A 23,790-nucleotide genomic window follows, 5' to 3' on the forward strand; every position below is an offset into this window, starting at 1 on the left:
TCAGTTACACTTGTGGTTATTCAATCTAATTAGTAACGCTTAAATTGGATAGTTATTAATCACCAAGTCCATGTAAGATCATTATTCGGCTTAAAAGGGCCACTTTACTACTTGAGTGACCACATACACTTATGTGTATGCTAGAACACAACAAGTGTTTGGTCCCGTTGCTAGGGACATAACAATTGGCAACTGTCTGGTTGTTTGTTTTGATATTTGATTGTATAAGTGCTACTGACTTGATCTTAGCTTATGAATTTCCATGCACGGGTCTAAATCTCTAGTAAGCTGGCAAGGGAATGGGATTTGGTTGACCCATATCCTAAAACTAAGCGACATTTAAATCAGTTAAGAAGAGAAGCAGTACTTCTCTATCGCATACCACAAGTTTCATAGGAAGAAGCCAGTCTTACCAACATGGGTGGTGAACAATCAACTCGTAGGACAGTATGCAAAGTGGCAATTCTAATTGCAACTAATGTTACCTCTGCCATCCATAGACTGAAATTGGGAGTTAGATTTGAACTAAAACAGAATATGGTGCAGTTATTGAACAGCAGTGGGTAGTTCACAGGCCTATACATAATGATCCATAAGTTCATCAATAGAACTTTTTAGAGATCAGTGATACTTTTATTCTTATTGGAGTCTCCACTGACTATATAAGGCTCACTCTATTTCCTTTCACTTTTGGGGGAAACAAAGAAATGGTTAAAGGCAAAACCTTCAAACTCCATCACTACATAAGATGTTCTGACAAAAAAGTTCCTTATTTGATTCTTCCTGTCAGGAGAAACTACAAGGTTATGTAGTAAGATTTTTAGTTTTAAACAAAATCCAGATGAGAATTTATATCATGCATAAGAGAGGTTCAAATCTCTTTGCAGGGACTGCCCGTACCATCAACAGATGAATGAGGTATTGGCTAATATTTTTGTTGAAGCTCTTGACCATACAACAAAAATTTTATTTGATTCAGCTGCAGGTGATCAAGCTTTGAACAAAACTTATGATGAGCTATATACTTTGTTGAATATAATTACACAAAGTAATGTTGAATGGCAGGGTGATATGTCTAGAAGTATAGTGAAGAAGCCTGTTAGGATGGTTGAGGTGGATAGTGTCACAACTTTGGCCTCTCAATTTTTGTCTCTTTAAGATTAAATGATGACACAGTTCAACAAGTTGGGTATGAACCAACCTCAAGCCCAAGTAAATACAATCCAGCAAACCTCAATTTGGTGTGAGATTTGTGGGATTAGTGGTCACTCTACAGACTCTTTTAGAGCAAACATGGAGTAGGATAACTTTATGGGAAATGCACTAAAAGTAATTAGAATTATATAAATGCCTATAACCACAATTAGTAGAGTTAGCCTAACTACGTTTGGGGCAACAATCAGGCTTAGACTCAACATTTTCAGCAACTACAGAACATAAAGGTCAGTAATATCAAAGAGACCTTGAAAAGGATTCTAGATAATCAAGAATGAATGGATGCAGAGATTAAAAATCAGTAACACACTTAAAAGAATCTAGAAACGCAGTTAGAAAGTTAGCTCTGCCCCAATATATAAGACCTCAAGAGGGTATGCCAAGTAACACATAGAATCTGAAGTAAGTAATGGCAATTATCTTAAGGAGTGGTAGAGACCTCACTGACAGACCTCCAAGGAAAAAATATAAGGTACGGGCAGAACTAGTCCCACAATAAACAGAGGATAGTAAGTTGTAGCAAAAGATGCTAGAAATTTAGGAAAGTCTGAGTAACCGAAAACAAAGGCAGCTGAGTGTATACAAGAGAAACCACTACCACCATTCCCTAGAGGATTAAGAAGGATAAGGAGGATGCATATTTTAAAAAGTTCTTTGACACGTTCAGAGAACTTTACATTAACCTTACTCTATTAGATGTTTTGCAGGATATGCCTAAGTAAGTTAAGCACTTGAAAGATATGGTAACCAATAATACAAAGTTGGGTGACACTAAGATGGTGGCACATACTAAGGAGTACAGTTCATTTGTGATGAGGAAGATGCCAAAAAAGCTCAAGGACCCAGAGAGTTTCACCCTCCCCATACAAATTGATAAAAATGATATGATCTGTACTTTGAGTAACTTGGGGGCGAGCATAAATTTGATGTCCCTGTCTGTGTTTAATACTCTTTAATTGGGAGGACCAAGACCAAGCTTTGTGGTGCTCCTAATAGAGAATAGAATAAGAGTGGTTCATGAAGGGATCATTGAAGAGGTCCTTATTAAGGTTGGTAAGTTCATTATTCCTGTTGATTTTATTGTGCTTGATTATGATGTAGATTCCAGGTTATCGATCATACTGGGATGTCTATTATTGGGAACAAGAGGAGCATTGATTGATGTCATAAAGGTCACGCTAATAATGAGATTGAATGATTTAGTGGTGGTCTTCAAGGTTTATTAAAAACACAATCCACCGATGCACTATAAAGATTTGTACATGATCATAGCAACAGAAATAGATAAGCATGGGGTGGAGGAGTGCAAACCTTCATTTACCTCTTTAGACTCTTTCATAGAATGGCCTAAGCTTCTTATTAAGCCCGTCATTGAGAACATAAAGAGTATTTTGAAAAGTCAAGTGTGGAGAAAGTTGCAGACCTTGAGAGTAAGCACTCTAGAGGTCAGAAAAGAGTGATAAGATGGCCTTCGAGTAGGAGGAAAAGGTTGAAGGAGCATAGTTTAATGTTGTGATGTGAGTCGTACCGCGATAATAAATCAGATATTGCTTGAGAGGTAACCCAAGTATTTTGTTTTCAAGTTTTTCTTTAGATCATTGTTGTTTTTATTTTTTTCTGAGTCACAAGTTGATGAAAAGTCTAAGTACCAGAAATTCAAGGTGAGAAGCATTACAAAGACTGGTGTAGGGTTCACCAAACCTCATTGATGATTAAAAATGCTACTAGCTAGGCTTGGAGGCCTCAGGAAGTATCTCTATCTCTACTTCTAGTTATACTTTGGGGACAAAGTGTGATTTTAAGTGTGGGGTAGGAAATCTTCCGATTGCTTAGGGTGAAGTGTTGCTATAGGATGTCTATTTTTATTTGGGTCTAGTTTTTGACTAAATTTGAAAAAAACTACAAAATGATTTTACCTTTTTTCACTTACCCCTTGGTTTTTCTTTTTAATTATTTTTCGAAGGGGTACCCTTTGAACTCAGTATCCTTTTCTATTTTTAGAAGTAAATTTTGAAATTTTCATATTAGGAATAAGTGAGATGTTCATTCTAGTTTCTATGTTTGATTAATTATGCAAGTTGGTTTTGAATATGATTACATGTTGATTGTGTTGAATGACATTTTTTTGTAACACCCCACATTTTTGGGCAAGAATTAAAATCGTTATTTCTATGCGTACAGACTTAAACCCAATTATTCTATGTATATACATATAGGATTATCAAATATATGATGTGTGAATATCTTTGTATATTGATCAAGTTCATAAAACCCTCCTAACTCAAAGACGAGATAAGGATTTTTCTATCAATAAAGTTTTGACAAATGCTCCAGCTAGGGTCCACTTTAGATAAATGTATATCCTAGAATATATTGATTCACGTGTCCTACTATATTTCACAAAAAAGGGCTTTGGGTTGTTTTTCAATGCATATGGTTTTACCTTAATCCAATATCGGAGTGGGAAGTTATGCCTATTTTACCTCAGCATATCCATCTATCATCAAGGTGACGACTAGGCTGATAGGCTATTAACAAGTTGATGACCCATTAGCCAAGTCATCAACCTTAGGAAGAATTTCTAAAGAAGGTGACGACTAGGCTAATAGGTTATCAACCAAGTTGATGACCCATCTGCCAAAGTCGTTAACCTTAGGCAGTAACTCTGAAAGAGTTGATGACTAGGATGATAGGCTATCAACAAGTTAATAATCCATCAGCCAAGTTGTCACACATAGCCAAAACATGAAAAGGAGTATATGACTAGTCTGATAGGCTATCAACCAAGTTGATAAGCCATCAGCCGAATCATCAACTAAAGAAAATTTTAGTAATTTTTATTCAACTTTGAAGGGTAATTTGGTCTTTTCCTCACCTCAAACTCTGCCCCCGCAACTTAAAATCCTCTATTAAGCATATTCTTCCCAATTCTCAAACACATAACACATTACTTCCTCTCCCATACTCAAGAACAACTATCTAGGGTTTTCTTCAAAATCATCTCCTAAGTCTCAAGATTCAAATTCAAGAATATCAAGAACATTAAGATTAGGGCTCCGATCCAAAAATTCAAGCCTCTCTTTTTAAGATCAAGTAATTCAAGCTTCCTTCCCCAATAAATTTGAGTTTTAATTTTAAGATTTCTTCAAGAATCCGTTTAATTAAGGTATGTAGGGTTATGAACAAGGGTATCCTTTCACCCTTATGCACAAATTACATGATTTTAAAATTTCTATTTACTTGTTTTGAAGTAGGGTTCATACCCAAGTTTATATATTCTTGAAGCATGTGACTATCATCAGATTTATAGTTTTAAGTATATCAAGAAGTGCTTACATTTATATTTTAACTTACAAGATTTATATTATGAATGAGAATGCGCTATCTTGACTTGTTATTGTTGAAGTATTTCAAGAATTATATTGAGCATGAAGTTTTGGTATGAATTACCATGAGTTTAAAGCATAAATTTTAAGCTCTAAGTTTAAGTGTTGTGATATCAAGAAGATTATGCTTTTAAGCATTCTATGACAATCTTATTTCAAGATTTAAAGCAAGAATTGATCTTTTGATCCTCATCTAAGAGATGGAATCACATTTGTTTATCTTGGTTTTAATTTAAATCAAAGAGAAACATAACTGGTTTTCATTATAAACCCTTAAGCTATTTTAAGGTGGATTTCCTAAAGTATGAGCATTAAGTAATAAGGGAGTAGTATTTAGCACCAAGTTGTGTATGCATCCAAGGTCACATGCCCCAGAACTACGAGCCAATATAGGTTAAGCTTATTCCCAATATAGATGAAGTAATAAATAGTGATCACTTTAGTTAAGGTCCTATTTTGATGGTAAGGGTAGGACAACTCTCCCCAACGTAGGTAAGACATTGAACTCCATGATAGCTCACATAGTTTACGTCGGTTAGAACAACCTCCCTAAGAAAGAACAAAAGAAAAGCTTTTAGAACTAAGTGCTATGGCTCACAAAGTTCATACTTATGCTTCATCACTCATGTTTATGATTTTATAGCTTTTGTTTTATTAAAGCCCAAGGTGAGTCATTTATATTTAGCATACATTATTTGAAAGTTTATATGAATATTTAGTTAATGTTAACTTATGCATTCACCTCCATATACTCAATACATTCCAGAAGTACTAATCCACATACATGTCTATGTTCTACATTGTCTTATGATGTAGGTACCAGTTGTAGCCCACACATAATAATCAGACAGTGTGCAACTTCCAGTCAGCAGGTGGTGAGCCCTTTTGATTTGAGGGCTTGAGTCAATTATAGTTCGAGTAGCATCTTATTTTCATTATTCAGTCGTATTGATCAGGGATAGCTAAGGGTCATGTCCTGACTACCTATATTCATTATTAGTAGAGGCTTCATAGACAGTCAGTAAATTTAATGTATTTAATTTCAGTTTTGTTTTGTATAACCAGAGTTAAAATTGTTTTACACAGTTTTGTATTGAACCTACTTAGTAAATATTTCTCTTCCATAATTTTTTTCATATTAATGTATCTTATTTAGTAACTCATGAGTTATGCTAGTATAAGGGTTAGCTTGAGATTACTTATGGTCCTAAGCATCGTGTGACGTCCAAAGTGTAGTCTCGGGGCATTACATACTTGGTATCAGAGCACAGAGTTCAAGTATCCTAGGGTGTCTGTGAAGCCATATCTAGTAGAGTCTTTTGGAATAGTACAATAACATCTATAATTTTCTTCGAGAGGCTACAGGGCATTTAAGAAGAGTTTTCTTTCTTTCATACTCTAGATCATGCAATAAATTTGTTCTTTTAGAATTTTCTATCGATTCGTGTGTTACTTCATAATACTCCATCTATGACTTATACTTGAGATAACATAATTAGTAAGCTCCAATTCCTCCCAAAATTATGCTCTCAAATTTACTATCAGTAATTTCAGAAGTCATACAAAGAGTTGAAAGGAGCTAGCTAGTGTGTTATAAGTTCCTTAAGTCAAAATTTATGTCCTCATCCATACGTGTTTTTTAGTTAAGACTGAATAGATATATATTCAGATTCTCTGTTAACCCTTTATTACAAATAGCGCTCATGAAAGGAGAGAGCACGCTCCATGAATATTGAATATAGTTTTTATTAAGGCAATGTGTAACTCAAGGTGTTATGATTCATAAGTAGTGGAGCATCCTTAGATTTGGAAGTATGGATTTAGAAGTATAGTAACAAGAAAAGTTGGGGTTAGCATTTGATTGAGGGAAAAAATTGATAGATCTATGTCGTCTATTAAGTAGGATGGGATGATTTGTCTTTGTGTGCTAACTAAAAGGCAGTGAATGTGGTGTAGGTTTCATGATGGAAGGTAAAGAAAGAGTTATTAGTTAAGGTAAATTATGGTATGCTTAAAGTAGGAAAGGATTTTTTTGATGATATTTCATTATGTTAGAAAAGTATAGGTTCCTAACGAAAGTATTATGTTGATAAGAATTATTAATGTGGGTTCTCCTTTTGTGAAAAAGAAATTGGTTGATGTTTGTAAAGTTAGGGGTATAATTTATATATATGGATGGATAAGTACTAGAGATATGTAGAAGAGGGATGTGCTTATGGATTGTAATTAGATAGACTGTAAGATTATGATCAAATATTATTATTATAAGGTTTTAGTAGACTAGTGTTTCCTAATGTTTTGACATGTAAAGAATGGTGTGCGAAGTTTTGGTTAATCATGACTAGTACTAAAATCTAAGCTTGAACAGTGGATGATCATCAAGGTGGAAAGAGTGATTACTTGGGATGGTGTGGCTAGTTGTATGGGAGGTGAACCAGTAGTCTTGAGATAACATACACAAGAGTTTAAGTGTATGTATTCGCAATTAAGTATGATGTCGTAGGAATGATGTAGAGGTGTACCCAAGGTGATATAGGGATTGAATTATTTTCTAAGATTATTAAGTGTCATGTGTTCGTAGATAATTCCCGTAAGTTTCTACGTGTGAATAAGGCTAGTCATATAGTATATGGTATTCTTGATGGCTAGAGATATGATATTAGTAGACTATGAAAAAATATGAGGCAAATTATGCGTTTATGTCTTTAGTGAGGCAGGTATGTTTGTCGAGTTAATAGAGTGCTAGTCTATGATGATGATTATTAAAGCTAAAGAAAGTTAAGGGTGGTATGTATTAAGATAGTGTCCAAGAATGAAGTTAGGTTTGTCAAGATATAGTTTATTCAGGTGAGTGAGCATTCATGTGTAGACCGTTAGAGCAAAGAAATTATGGCTCAATCTCAAGGATATGGAGTAGACCCATAAGCTTAGAATGCCATCTTTGATCTAAGGAGGAGATGGTAGAGTGAAGAACCAAATTAAGTTTTGAGAATTAGATTGTGATACATGTCAATAAGAGTTGTGATGAGATGGTGATCCCTTCTTACTTTAGAGTATTCCTTGGAATTCTGTCGTTATCACACCATATTTATGTCTTGTGTGATAAATCCATGTCAAAGGCAATGCTTATACACTCTATGTGTATTCAATTCATTCTCAGCTTCTAGTAAGTAAGTAACAGCTTCACTCTATGTTTCAAGTCATCCCTCATAAATCTATGAACTTCAGTATTATTTTGAATAGCTTATGATAAGTATGAACTCATGTTTCAAAGTATGATCTGTTCTCAAAACTCATGATACTAGTGAAATTTGCATTATATTATATATGTCCTTAGTTTAGATCTCTTTAATGAATCCATACCTTTGTTACTCTATCCCTCAGGCCTCAGTTAAGTGTCAAATTTATGTATAGTATTCTTTCGTTCTTTGGGTCATTATGCAATAACCCTTCAGTGACCTCCTCTTATGTTAAGATAATGGTGATGATAATGGATAATCAATGGTTTAGATGAGAGGGAGTTGGTGACCCTCAATAAGAAAGATTATTTATGCTTTCTCTATCTAAGGCTAAAGGATGAAGGAATATCGAGGCAAATCTTTGGTATATATCATAGTTGGTTGAGAATTTAGGGAATATCTTCATAAAGATAGTGCAAGAAAGTATTATTGATGGAAGTTTAGAGAATATGAGAATGATGCCTTTATTGGTGTTTGCCTTGAAGTTCATATATGGTTATAATGATAGGCCTGAATATCATGTTGGGATGTAAAAGGATGAATGCAATATGCGCTAGTGAACCATAGTAAGAGTTCAAAGTTAATCATTGAAGTGGTAAGGCATGTTATGCTTAGTGTGTGAGCACTAAAAGAGACATAGAAGATTGAATCATTTGGTTTAGACTAGTATTATGGTGTAGTATGTTGTACCTTGTGATTTCTAGTTAGGATTGATCATGGTGAGAGAATTTAGTTCAATTTAGACTTTAGTTGATGGATTTATCAATGCCCAGTGAGAATTATAAGTTGAATCAAATGAGTATGATATTTAAGGGGAATAGTATAGTTGAGGGAGTATTTGAGAAGTGTTGCTAAGCTTGAAAGTAAGAAGTTTCATTGCCTAAGGCCTAGTAATTCTATCCTAACTTATTCAGATCATGCCCAAGATTCTCTGCTCTTTAATATTATTAAAACTTCTTAGAAAGAGCATTAAAGAATGCTCCATGTGAGTATAAACTTTTAGTATGAGTTAGTCCATAAAGCCAGTAATTCAGTCTAGCAGTCAGACAGACAAGCTCTTATGGCTTTCCATCTTTTCATCTGGTCATACTATCAGAAGTCTCGTGAATATGGCTATTCCAAGAGGTAAAAATGTTTACATCCTGGTAATTTGCAAATTCAGATTATTTCGTGCAGCAGGCATCAGTTTTAGATTCCAGATATTCAATCATGATTCAGTCCGTACGTGTCCCTTACATCATCTCAGTCTTTCCTTAGTATTTCATCCAAGTCAGTATCATTCGAGGGATGGACTATCCCAAGGGAGAGATGTTGTAATGCCCCCAAGTTTTCATGTACTAAATCTCTCAACTTTTCTTCACAAAATAAGATACAGCTTGAAGTAATGGGTACTTATAAGTTGACTCTCTCGTTTTTATCTCAGCCTTATAACCATTCTCATATTATTACATGTATTCATGAAATTAATTCAGCCATGTATCATGTTTCGGACTCAGTCATATAATCATGTTTCCAGTCAAGCATGCTCAATATATGATCTCAGTTCTCCCAGTATTCTCAGCTAACCAGTCTCAATCGAGGATGAATTTTCCCATAGAAGAGATAATGTAACACTTCATATTTTTGGGCTAGAATTAAATCGTTGTTCCTATGCGTACAGACTTGAACCCAATTATTCCATGTATATACATGTATGATTATAAAATATATGATGTGGGAATATCTTTATATATTAGTAGAGGTCATAATACCCTCCTAACTCAAAGACGAGTTGAGGACTTTTCTAACGATAGAATTTTGACAAATTCTCCAGCTAAGGTCTACTTTAGATGAGTGCATATCCTAGAATATATTGATTCACGTGTCCTACTATATATCAAAGTTATTTCAGTTGTCTTTTCAATGTATCTGGTTTCACCTTAATCCGACATCGGAGTGAAAAGTTATGCCCACTTTACCTCAGCATATCCATCTGTCATCAAGGTGACGACTAGGCTGATAGGCTATGCACAAGTTGATGAACCATCAGTCAAGTCATCAACCTTAGGCAAAATCTTTGAAGAACGTAACGACTAAGCTGGTAGGTTATCAACCAAGTTGACGACCATCAGCCAAAGTTGTCAACTTTAGGCGATAACTCTGAAGGAGTTGATGACTAGGTTGATAGGCTATCAACAAGTTGATAAGCCATCAGTCCTGTCATCACCCATAATAAGAACATGAAAGGGAGTTGATGACTAGGCTGATAGTCAATAAACCAAGTTGATAAGAAATCGACCAAGTCATCAACTAAAGAAAAATTCAACAATTCTTATTCAGCTTCGAAAAGGTATTTTGGTCTTTTCCTCACCTCAAACCCAACCCCCACGACTTAAAATCCTCTATTAAGTGTATTTTTCCTAATTCTTAAACACATAACACGTTATTTCCTCTCCCGTACTCAAGAACAACCATCTAGGGTTTTTTGCAAGAGCATTTCCCAAGTCTCAAGACTCAAATTCAAGAATATCAAGAACATCAAGATTAGGGTTTCTCACCAAAAATTCAAGTCTCTCTTTTCAAGATCAATAAATTCAAGCTTACTTCCCCAAGAAATTCAAGTGTCAATTTCAAGATTTCTTCAAGAATTCCTTTAATTAAGGTATGTGGGGTTATGAACAATGGTATCATTTTGCCTTTGTGCTCAAATTGCATGATTTTAAGATTTCTATTTACTTGTTTTAAAGTAGGGTTCATACCCAAGTTTCTATATTCTTGAAGCATGTTATTATCATGATATTTAAAGTTTTAAGTATATCAAGAAGTGCTTACATTTATGTTTCAACTTGTAAGATTTATATTATGAATAAGATTTCACTATCTTGACTTGTTATTGTTGAAGTATTTCAAGAATTATATTGAGCATGAAGTTTTGGTATGAATTACCATGAGTTTAAAGCATAAATTGTAAGCCCTAAGTTTAGGTGTTGAGATATCAAGAAGATTATGCTTTTAAGCATTCTATGACAAGCTTATTTTAAGATTTAAAGCAAGACTTGATCTTTTGATCTTCAGCTAAAAGATGGAATCCACATTTTTTTATCTTGATTATAATTTAAAGCAAAGAAAAGCATAACTGGTTTTCATTATAAACCCTTAAGCTATTTTAAGGTGGATTTCCTAAAGTATGAGCATTAAGTAATAAGGGAGTAGTATTTAGCACCGAGTTAGGTATACGTCCAAGGTCACATGCCCCAAAACTACGAGCCGATGTAGGTTAAGATTATTCCCAATATGGATGAAGTTATAGATAGTGATCACTTTAGTTAAGGTCCTATTTCGATGGCAAGGGTAGGACAACTCTCCCCAACGTGAGTAAGACGTTGGACTCCATGATAGCTCACATGGTTTATGTCGGTTAGAAGAACCTCAATAAGAAAAAACAAAAGAAAAGTTTTTCAAACTAAGTGTTATCGCTCACAAAGTTTATACTTATGCTTCATTACTCATGTTTATGATTTTACAGCTTTTATTTTATTGAAGCCCAAGGTGAGTCATTTATACTTAGCATGAATTATTTAAAAGTTTATATAAATATTCAGCTATTGTTTTACTTATGCATTCACCCTCATATACTCAGTACATTCCAGAAGTATTGATCCACATATATGTCTATTGCTATATTGTCTCATAATATAGGTACTAGTTGCAGCCCACACATCATAATCATACAGTATGCAACTTTCAGTTAGCAGGTGATGAGCCCTTTTGATTCGAGGGCTCGAGTCAATTATAGTTCGAGTAGGATTTTTTTTCTTTATTCAGTAGTATTGATCAAGGATAGCTGGGGGTCATGTCCCAGCTACCTATAGTCAGTATTAGTAGAGGCTTCATAGACAGCTAGTAGAGTTGATGTATTTGATTTCAATTTTGTTTTGTATAACCAGAGTTGAAATCATTTTACACAGTTTTGTATAGAACCTACTTAGTAAAGACTTCTCTTCAGCATATTTCTTTCTGATTAATGTATCTTATTTAGTTGCTCACGATTTATGCCAGTATAAGAGTTAGCTTGGGATTACTTGTGGTCATAAGCACTGTGTGACATCCAGGGGTTAGTCTCGAGGTGTTACATTTTTATACACCTAAGCTTATTTATATGATTCTTATGTGTTGTTGGCTTAATTTTAAATTCTTGTTATTTTTTAGTTTAGAGTCTATAGGGATCCAACTTAATTTGAGCATGAGCCTTATGTGAGTGAGGTCTTTTCTTGCATCTCTTATTGCATATTTAGGTCGAGAATTAGTCTAGTGTGTGTGCAAAGTGAAATAAAATTATGGATTTAGGAGATGATATAGGAATTTCTTTGATAGTCATGTTTTCTACCTCTTTATCTACCCTTATTGTATGATCTTTGCTAGACCTGTTGAACATTTAGCTTATTCTTTGGTAGCCTCATATGTAGCCTATTCCCTTTCTTTAATTGACTGTAATTTGATCCAAAGCTCCAAAGAGTTTTAGTTAAAAAAAAATAGCATGGTTAAGGAGTGTAACACTTATGAAGGAAAGAGAAAAAAGTGAAGCCCCAAAAAAATAGTAATTATTAGTATGAAAATTTTAATGTAATGTGGTTGGGAGGGGTGTAATGAAAAGATCAAAATTTAATCATGAGTTAATTAAAAATACTCCCTCCATACATAGCTTAAAGAGATAGGGCAAATCAAGAGTGAAGTGGAAAGATAAAAGTGGTGAGAAATTGGTTGTTTAGAGAGGAGTTCAATGCATAATATGATGTATTAAAGCACTTAGAAAAGATAGTCATTATTACTAGCTAGAATAGTTCTTATCCATCCCTTATCCTACATTGCAACCTTTAAAGTCGTATTTGATCTTTATCCCTAACATTTTGATATTAGTGGAGTACTACACTAAGGGAAAGGTTATGGTTCATCTTATGTGACATGAGAATTCTTTGTGAAAGTGAGTGAAATTGATTCTTAAACCCATTCTTGTGGTGGCATGCATATCTATGAGTAAATATGGGTAACTATATTTTGGTGAGGGTGCATGTTTAATGATAGTTAGGTGAATTGTATGATCTCTATTATTGAGTAATATGCATGAGTTTTCCAACTTGGTAGAGTCAATTCTTAAGGTTAAGATATTTCAGAGTGATGTTCATGAGTTTCAATTTTAATAAGGCATGCTTGGTGTGGAACTTGCTAATCATGTAGTCATTGTAGTGCTATCTCAAGTTTATTTCCTATAGTAGTAATGTTGGAGTCTTCCTTGGATAGTACTTAATGTAAATAGTTGTTCGAGGACGAACAAGGCTTTAAGTGTGAGGTGGTGGTCTTAGGTGTATTTATGCACCTAAGTGTCATTATTTATTTGTTTATCCTAGTTTTAAGGATTTCTTATGTGTATAATGAGTTGTTTATGTTATAATTGAGCATTTATGTGTTAAACTATACTTCATAGTGTTTAAGGTGTGTTCAAAACAAGTTAATAATTAAATTGGTCACATAGAGTTTAGAGAAGAAAACTAGTGTTACTAGCTTGAGTTGTGTGTTGTGCTAGTGTATCTCGGCGGACTCTGTTGTGTTGTGTGCACTAGTTCGTCTTGTTTGATGTTATAGGAGACCATGAATGATGTTAAAATAAATGTTGAGAATCTAAACAAGACTAAAAATGAAGTGGGAAAGCCAGTCATAAAGTGCAGAACTTCAAGGCAAATTGAAGGAGTAAACTACTACGAAAAATGGTGTTTCTGAGCACAAGGGCGTGCCACGCCCTCAAACCTTTGAGATAAGGGTGTGCCATGATATAAGACACAAAATAACATGTCAAAAATAGTTTTCATCCATGTTAATGGCGTGAAACGCCCTTGGACATATGTGATAAAGGCATGCCACGCCCAAGGATGAAAAACGGCCAAAAGTGATTTTTCATCTTCTTAAGTGATGGGCAATGTTGTCAATGTATATAGTTCCTATTGGGATAAATATCGATGACCTAAAACACTACAAAAGGGTCACTTAGTCACAATATAATCTCATCTTTGGATCAATACACGAATTAGAGAGAAGACAAGGCACCAAGGAGCTCATACTAGGGTTCTTTGTTCTTAAACTTTACTTTCTTGTAGTTTTGCTTTATGAACTCATCTATGGTGATTCTTTGTATGACAATGAGTGGCTAAACACCATCAATATAGGGTTGAAGCTAAAATCATTATTATGTATGGTGATTTATAGTTTGTTTATATGTTTATCAAGTATGTGATTGTTCTTCCATTCTTATTTTACTATTCTAAAGCGCCATGAACTTTAGAATAAATCTAAGTCCTAAAACAAATTGACCATAGGAGTAGAGGAATGGAATGAAGAATGTAAGAAGTGTGGATCTTTTTTTAATGATTAAATACTAATTTTTAGAGGATGATTTGTGTTTAGGATAGAGATATACCTAAAACGTCCAACTTGATTAACGAAATGGGAAGATGGTTTAATGCATCCAAGTTAAAGACTCACATCCCCGCTCAACGATGTAGTTGTGAGATTAATTTGGATAGATGACTTGAAGGATGACCACTCTCAAAATATATCAACCCCGTCAACTAATAATCACGATAAACACCAACACCGGCTAGAAACCATAGTTATGCATGAATGTGAAGTAAGCGTCTCAACTCTGAAACTCTCTTCAAATTGTTTACAATCCAAACTACATACCATTATTACCTTTTGCTATTTAGTTTATAATAATCAAACTCAATTGCTTAATTAATTACACTTGTGCTTATTCAATCTAATTAGTAATGCTTAAATTTGATAGTTCTTAACCACTAAGTCCCAGTGGGATTGATATTCGGCTCGAAAGGGCCACTTTACTACTTGGGTGACCACATACACGTGCGTGTACGCTAGGACGCAACAAGTATTTCTTTAGCAAAAAAAGTAGACCTTCTTTTTACTTTCCCTTTTTGAATCAAATTCATCTTTTTTGAATATTCTTCTTCTTCAAGACATGAAGAATCTGAAGAACACTATGAGCTGCCAAAAATCACAACTTCTTCATTTTAACTCGAAACTCGATAAAATTCGAGATCTAAGCTCCCTTCGTCATGGGAAATAATCTCCAATGCATTTTAACATTCAATTTCAAGATTAAATTTTTCATATTTCAAAGTCAATTTATAATTTTTTTCAAGTCATAAAGAACACCAAGAACATAAAGAACACCCAAAATTTAACCCAATAGATTTATATTCCGTTTTAGACCAAATTTTAGATTCATGTAGCGCGGTACAAAAATCAAACTGATCAACAAATTGAATCAATAAAAATGTTATTAGTTTATTGATATTGGGTTATTGAGTTAATCATTTTTTAGTAATTTTAAAAAAAAAATAAGTGAAAAGACACCAGGTGGCCCACCTCCTCAAAAGAAATGGCCCATGTGTGAGCCAATTGACATTTAATGTCCATACTACTCCTAAAAATAGCCATTTTCTGTCATTTCAAATTTGGGTCATTTGACTCTTCTTCTTAAATGTTTCAGCGGTTTTTTTGCTACAATTTTTTAACTTAAACTTTGCTTTTTAAAATAAAAAATAGTTAAATACAATTATAAAAACTATATAGTTATTGTATAAAATAATTATATATATAAGATATATGTAGAAACTATATAGGATGTGTATAAAAATTATATAATTATTGTATAAAATATATATCTGTACATCAGACACTTATAGAGAGAGCGAGAAAGAGGAGAAGTGTATAGAAACCGTATAGTTATTGTGTAAAATATGTATCCGTACACTATATATATAAAGAAACGATAAAGGATGTGTATAAAAATTATATAATTGTTGTAGAAAATATGTATCTGTATATGATGCTTATAAAAATTGTACCATTATTGTATAGAATATTTATATGAATAATCATTGCAGCTAAAACTTGTAAAGGATGTGTATAGAAATAATATAATTCTTGTTATGATGCGTATGGAAGTTGTATCATTGTTGTATAAAATATGTATATGTGCAGTATGTGTATCAGATATCTAGTGTATTGTATCAATACGTATGAAGGCTGCATCAATACATTAGAAGAAGATACAATTATCTAGATACATATATCTGCTATCAAATATACACTTACATATTCTTTTTTCTTTTTATTGTATTTGAATATATATATATATATAAATGATTGCTAAAGAGTAATTAGAAGAGTATTTAAAAAAAAAAAAAAACCAACAAAAAGAAAAGCAAAAGAACAACTAGTGAAAAGAAAAGAAGAAGAAATGCAATAGTTACAATTCAAAGAAAAAGATAGCAGAGGAAGATTTAAAGTAAAAAAAAAAGGCTAAGCAGCAACAAACAACACATGGAAAGGCTACAGTTTAGGAATTGAATTCAATGGCGATTTGATTGTCAATTGTGTTAATCGAATGGTTTTTTCGTCCTTTCCCTAATTTTTATTGGTTTATTAGTCCGATTTTCATTTTATCTGATTGGGTTATTGGGTAAACGAGTAACCTAATAAGTAAATATTAAACTATTACTTTTCCTCTACTTATATAAGACATAATGCTTATTATATATTTCTCTTTAATTTCTACAAACTTATTCAATTTCTAGAAAACCAATTCAAGCTTGGAGATTCTAATAAATTAAAATGCATCATGTAGGATTTTAACTGCAACAAAGATTCATTTTATTTTCATGTTAGTTGCTATTATTTCTACTTTATGAGTATTTTCTTATTGGTTAAACTGAAATCAAAACGCTAAGGTTAAATACTGATAAATCAAAAATTGATAAAAATATCTTATTGATATGGTTATTGATTTAGTATATTATAAAATCAAAAATCGATAAATCGAATCAGTAATACATAAAATCAAAACGAACTGATCGATGCACACACCTAGCTCCAAGATTCAAATGATTAGGAGAACAAACCCCAATACAAATAAATATCCAATTTACTCGGGATCTAAGAATTCACTTCTTCTTCTTCAAGCTTCAAGGACCCAACAACGGTGGAATCCTCAAATCAACTCCAATCAAGCTCAAATCCCAGATCTTGACACAATAAATACTAGACAACACGATTTTTAGTATCTAAAACTCAAACAAAACACAAAATCAAAAACAATTTATTTATTTATTTTGATAATTTTTATATTTTTATTTTATTTTATTTTGACAAAAAACCCAAGATTAGAATCGTTAGAACGATTCTATGCTCGACTCCGATATCAAATGATAACAAAAAAAATATGAGAAGATAAATAAAGTATGAAAATGGCTACCTATTATGGAATTCTCTCTCTCTGAACATTCTCTCTCTTTTCATAACGTTCACTGACCCTAGCCACCCCTACGTCACTGACCTCCAACGGTCGGCGTTGTCTCCGGCGACGACGTAGCTACGCTGGTAACAGGTAAGGGCTCTCTCTCTCCCACGCTCCTCCCCCCCCCCCCCCCCCAGATCTCCCCATCCTCGTCTCTACTCTCTTTTCTCTCATTTCCCCCTTTGCCTCCTAGACACGGTTATCGCCGACGATCTTAGGGTTCCGCCAGCTCGACTCATTTCCGAAGAAGGGTAAGAGTGGCAGCATTGGTAGAGCAGGTTGGTAAACAGACGAGCCAGCACCCAGTTCCGGCAAGGCCACTCCGACGATGCACTGACGGGCTTGTTCCGGTGACCCCTTTACCGAAAACCTAACCAACAGCACATGGGACTATACCGGTGACATCTAAACCACTGATTGCTTTTAGTTACTTCATTTAGTTACATTGTATTGTTTTTGTCTTGTTACTTCTACCTTTACTGCTTATTTCATTTCTTTAAATCTATTGAATTCTCTTGAATTTTTAATTTGTGGGATTGACTTTTTCTTGCTTATCCCATCTGTTTTGCGTGTGCCTTGTTTCCTGTCATTGCTTTGTATTTTCCTTCTGTTGTTTTGTACTTTAGCTACTTCCGACAACTTATTTTCTGTGCATTATCCTGCTCGTCTACTTTTCCTGATTATTTCATCTCCTGAACGCTTCTAATTTGTGGGATTGACTATTGCTTGTTCATTACATCTACGTCGTGTGTGCCTTGTTTTTTCTTTCATTGCTTTGTATTCCCTATTGTTGTTATTACTATCGCGGTTGTTATTTTTTTGGTGTAGTGGTTGTGGTTGTTGATGGTAGAATAGGGTCATATCCAAAGGGATTGGGGTCAGGGCGGGGGCGGTGTTGGGGGTGGGGGACGAGAGTAGGGCAGGTGGGGGAGTAGGAGCTAGGTCTGGTGTTAAGGGCGGTAGAGGAGGGCGTGTCGCTAGAGTTGATAGGCTGAAGGTTGGCTCTTGAAATATAGGAACTCTCCAGGGAAAGTCCATAGAGCTGGTAAAGATTCTTAGAAAGAGGAGGATCAATATGGCGTGTGTCCAGGACACTAAGTGGGTAGGGTCTAAGGCTAGGGATGTGGATGGTTACAAGGTTTAGTACTCTGGAAGTAAGAGGCGTAGGAATAAAGTTGGCATCTTAGTAGATAAAGAGCTTAGAGGGAGGGTAGTGGAGGTGAAGAGGATTAGTGATAGGCTGATGTCTATTAAGATAGTTTTTGAGGGGTTTACCCTAAACGTGTGTAGTGTGTATGCACCGCAGGTGGACTTGGGTGGGGAGGAGAAGATGCGGTTTCGGAAGGACTTGGATGAGGTGGTTAGAGACGTGCCTAGCTCTGAGAAGATTGTTGTAGCAGGGGATTTTAATGGATACATCGGGGATTTCCGGGAGGCTTTGGCGATGTGCATAGTGGTTTTGGTTTTGGGGAGAGAAATGAAGAGGGGGTTGCTCTGTTGGAATTTTCGAGGTCCTTTGGGCTGGTGGTGATGAATTTGAGCTTTCCAAAGAAGGACGATCACTTGATCACCTTCCAAAGCGCAATAGCCAAGACCCAAATTGACTTTTTGCTTCTTAAGAAAGGGGATAGAGGGTGGTGTAAGGATTGTAAGGTTATTTTGAGTGAAAATCTTTTGACTCGGCATAGGCTCTTGGAAATGGACTTGGGAATAAAGAAGGGTAAGAAGAGTACGGGTGAGGAGGGCCGACCGAGAATTAGGTGGGGCAGCTTAACGCCGGTGAATGTGTGGGAGATAAGGGAGAAGTTGACTGGTATGGGGGTATGGGAGCATAGGGGAGACATAGATGGTAGGTGGGATAGGGCAGATAGGTGCATCAAGGAGACTGCTAGTGAGGTTTTGGGTGTGTCTAGGGGCCAGGCCGGGCACCATAGGGGGGATTGGTGGTGGAATGATGAAGTAAAGAAGAAAGTGGAGAATAAGAAGGGGGCGTATGCAAAGTTGGTTGAGAATAAAGATGATGAAGAGAAGCGGGTTTTTAGGGAGGAGTACCAGCTAGCAAGGAAGGAGGCTAAGCTTGTCGTTACGGCAGCTAAGACGGCAGCATTTGAGAGCTTGTATATGGGGTTAGAAGAGAAAGGAGGGGAAAAAAAGTTGTTTAGACTGGCTAAGGCTAGAGAGAGAAAGGGCAGTGACCTAGACCAGGTGAAGTGCATTAAGGGGGAGGATGGTAGAATGTTGGTGAAGGATGGTCATATTAAGAAAATATGGCAGTCGTATTTTCATAGGCTTTTGAATGATGAAGGGGAGGAAGGTTTTGATTTGGGTGAGATGGAGCATTCGGAGGACTGTCGTGATTTTAGTTATTGTAGATGTTTTAAGGTGGAAGAGGTCAAAGAGGTCGTTCGCAGGATGCGAAGGGGTAGGGCGATGGGGCCTAATGAGATCCCCGTGGATTTTTAAAAGTTTTCTGGCGAGGCTAGTTTGAGGTGGTTGACGGATTTGTTCAACGACATTTTCAAGTCGGCGAAAATGCCTGAGGCCTGGAGATGGAGTACTATGATCCCTCTGTATAAAAATAAAGATGACATTCAGAGTTGCAACAACTATAGGGGTATTAAGTTATTGTGCCACACGATAAAGATTTGGGAGAGAGTGGTCGAGTGGAGGTTGAGGAAGATTGTATCTATTTCGGAGAACCAGTTTGGATTTATGCCTGGGTGCTCGACGATAGAGGCAATTCACCTAGTGCGGAGACTAGTGAAACAGTACAGGGAAAGGAAGAAGGACCTGCACATAGTGTTTATCGATTTAGAGAAGGCATAGGAAAGTCCTTTGGAGATACTTGGAGGTGAGTGAGGTCCGGTGGCATATACTAGAGCGATCAAGGACATGTATGATGGAGCTAAGACCTAGGTGAGGACGGCGGGAGGCGATTCAAAATATTTCCCGATCTTGACAGGGTTGCATCAGGGATCTACTCTTTAGCCCGTTTTTGTTTGCTTTGGTTATGGATGTGTTGACGCGGCGTATCCAAGGTGAGGTGCCCTAGTGTATGTTTTTGACAGACGATGTGGTTTTGATTGACGAGACTCGGTGGGGAGTGAATGATAAATTAGAGGTGTGGAGACAAATCCTTGAGTCTACATGGTTCAGGTTAAGTAGGAGGAAGACCGAATATGTGGAATATAAGTTTAATGTCTCGAGGGAGGTGGTAGTAAGGTTGGATTCTCAGGTGGTGTGTAAGAGAGATAGTTTTAAGTACTTAGGGGTCATGATTCAGGGGAATGGTGAGATTGGGGAGGATGTCCCTCACCGGGTTGGGGCGGGATGGATGAAGTAGAAGCTTGCCTCGGGGGTGTTGTGTGATAAGAAGGTGCCGCCCAAGCTTAAAGGAAAATTTTATAGGGTAGCAGTCCGTCCGGCCATGTTGTATGGAGCGGAGTGTTGGCCTATCCAGAACTCTCACATTCAAAAACTAAAGGTGACGGAAATGTGGATGTTGCGCTGGATGTGTGGGCTTACTAGGGGGATAGGGTTCGAAATGAGACTATTTGAGATAAGGTTGGTGTGGCTTTGATGGAGGACAAGATGCGGAAGGTTCGTTTGAGATGGTTCGAACATGTGATGAGGAGGGGCACGAATGCTCCGATTCGTAGGAGTGAGAGACTTGCTTGGATGGTTCCAGGCAGGACAGGGGTAGGCCGAAGAAATACTGGAGAGTAGTGATTATGAGGGACATGGAGCAGTTACAGCTTACTGAGGACATGACCCTAAATAGGAAGATCTGGAGGATGCGTATTAGGATAGAAGGCTAGTAACTTTTTCGGTAGGTAGGATAGGGTTTTACTTGGCCGGTGCAGTATTTTTGTTATGCTGCCTTACGATTGCTTACTATTCTTTGTTTACTACTCCTTACAGGTGGCATATTTATGTCATGTCATATTATTCCATGCTTTGTGTACATTTTTTATGACTTATCTTATCTTGAGCCGGGGTCTATCGGAAACAACCTTGCTACTTCTCCGGAGGTAGTGGTATGGACTGCGTACATCTTACCCTTTCCAGACCTCACTATGTGGGAATACACTGGGTTTGTTGTTGTTGTTGTTGAAATAAAGTATGAAAAGCACAAGCACAGGCTAAGATAACAAGGCAAGAGAATAAAGGAAAGATAGAATGAGACAAAGAGAAAAATTAACGAAATTAATAGGTACACTAAATCGAAATACCTCTACTGAAATACCTACAAAGCACCAATTCTCTCACGGAGATCTTAAGGGAATCGAGACGCCCTCACAACCACCATTTCTAAACCAGAATCAACATAAACTTTTTAAAGTTACACTCTCTCAAGAGTTTCATAACATCAATATTCATCAAAAACTAAGGAAATGAAATGGCTAAGGCACTTACTTATAGAATTTGTCTTCACATAAATAACCTATTACAAATAAGCCTAAAGTGTTATTTGAAAAATAACCTAAAAAGACTTTATATTCTTTATGCCATTCTTTCGTGGGCTCTAACCTATCATCCATATGTGGTATTGCTCTAGTTAGAGCTCAACAAGAGTCTTCCAAACACGTCCCTGTGGCCTTAAGATCTTTATGGTTTGAATTCCTTGGTGTTGTCCTTGAAATATAGCCCAAAAAGGTTGATATCGATTTAGCTTGTATCAACTAACCATGCATTGCGGTTGCACAATGTATCTGACTCACTTTTTAATAAAAGATTATGTAATATTGAAAACTTATGAAAAAGGAAGGAATTAACTTTTATAGGTTATAATAATGGATTTTATGTTGTTTACCCGAAAAAAATGAAGTAAAAATTTAAAAGAAAAAAAAATCAGGTCTAGATCAAACTTGGTAGGCCAATTAACATAAATGGTATAAGGGAAAAGGCTCAAATATGCCACTGAACTATTAAAAATAACTCATTTATGTCATCTGTTAAAAGTTGGACTCATTTATGTCATCGCCGTTACAAAACTGGCTCATTCATGCCATTACTTTTTAACAGCCGATTTTTAAAAACAGTCTTGCCACGTGGCAGCTTATTAGAGGGTCATGTCATTTTTTATTTTATTTTTTATTTTAAAAAAAAAAATAATTTCCTTTTTAATTTTTTTTATCCATTAAAAATTAATTTGATCTATACTTTTAAAATTTGATTAATTTTTCATGATCAAACAAATATTTAAAGAATTTTTTTCTTTTAAATCTACTACTAAAATTTCTAATCAAACGCGATTCTAATTAAGCATATAGTATGTCTTAGCATACAAAAAATATTTTGTCAGCCGTATATAAGTAACTTATTAGTTTTTTATTTTTTTATTAAGCATAGAATAGCATTATCAGTATCAGGGGTGGCTCAAGCAAATTTATGGCCTAAGGCAAAAATCAAACAGAGGTCATGCGTTTTATATTTTTATATAAATTTTTTCTTTTTTCTAGAAATAGTATTTAATATATTTCTTAAAATTTGTAATTTATTATTACTAAACAAAAATAGGCCTCTCAAATTTCGGGGTCTTAGGCGGCCGCCTTTTCTCCTAAAGGGTTGAGCCGCCCCTAATTAGCATTCAACATTTATACGTAACACTTTATGCATCATCATTTATCATGGCAAAAACAGAAAGGCGACAACATGACGACATATATAATATACGTAGAGTTGGCAAAATGAGAAGCTAACTACTAATAATATAATAATAATATTTGATGTTTATATATCCCTTCAATTTCAACTGAAAAATGACAAAAGTTTTAGGTAATGTGAATTTTTAAAAAAAAATAAATAAATAAAGTGATAAAAAGCGTAGAGTGTATACTCTCTCCGTTCTCTTTTAGTTACTCGTCCGTCAATTAAAATAACTATTTTATTAAAATATATTTATGAAATGATATTTACTATTGTATTTGAAATTAATTTGAAGACAAAAATAATTAATATTAAAAGTAAAATATGAAAACAATCTTAATATGTCAAAAATGACAAAAAAAACGAACCAAACGAGAACGTTTTAAGAATATATTCATGAAAAATTTATCAAATTTTAAAAGCATAGATCAAACTAATTTTCAATAGATCAAAAAGTTGCGTGCATTCTTTTTAATGGATAAAAAAAATTAATTTTTTTAAAAAAAAAAAATTAGGGGGATGCAGATATGAAATAGATTTATTAGATATCTAATGAATCTATTTTTCTTTGTGCGTGGATATTTTTTAAATTTTGTTTCAATATCTTTTAATGGTTTACTTTTTTCGTAAGATATACTCATTAATTTGTTTATTATTTTATCCTGTAGTAATTGCAGAATTACAAATTTCTGTATAATAATTTATCCTAACTGTACTGTAATGTATATCTAATTCTAGATTTTCAATGTTATTTATTATCTTGTGTTGTTCTTCTCGTAGTGAGTTTTTTAAATTATATAAACTATCACATGTACTTTTTTCTAGATTTTCTAAGGTTTCTTCTATCCATATTAATTTTTTTTTTAGATTTTCCATTATTTTTCTAATTCGGTTTCTATAATTTATTTCATTATTTAGATTATCTTGATTTTCTCTAGTTTGTCTAATA

At 34.9% G+C, this 23,790-nt stretch overlaps 1 long non-coding RNA gene and 1 other non-coding gene across 2 annotated transcripts in view; both read right to left on the reverse strand.

Annotated features, from left to right (window-relative positions):
* Positions 1-801: 801 nt before the first annotated feature.
* LOC124889143 lies at positions 802-911 on the reverse strand. Its single transcript, XR_007047756.1, has one exon. It is a non-coding gene; the product is annotated as a small nucleolar RNA R71 (small nucleolar RNA).
* Positions 912-17,781: 16,870 nt separating this feature from the next.
* Positions 17,782-23,790, reverse strand: part of LOC124888551 — a 10,896-nt gene continuing 4,887 nt past the window's right edge. The window contains exon 2 of the long non-coding RNA XR_007046982.1: positions 17,782-21,827. This is a non-coding gene — a long non-coding RNA (uncharacterized LOC124888551). The remainder of the gene's footprint in view (positions 21,828-23,790) is intronic.

The sequence above is a fragment of the Capsicum annuum genome, chromosome 11 (genome assembly GCF_002878395.1).
Source record: "Capsicum annuum cultivar UCD-10X-F1 chromosome 11, UCD10Xv1.1, whole genome shotgun sequence".
NCBI classification, from domain to species: Eukaryota; Viridiplantae; Streptophyta; class Magnoliopsida; order Solanales; family Solanaceae; genus Capsicum; species Capsicum annuum.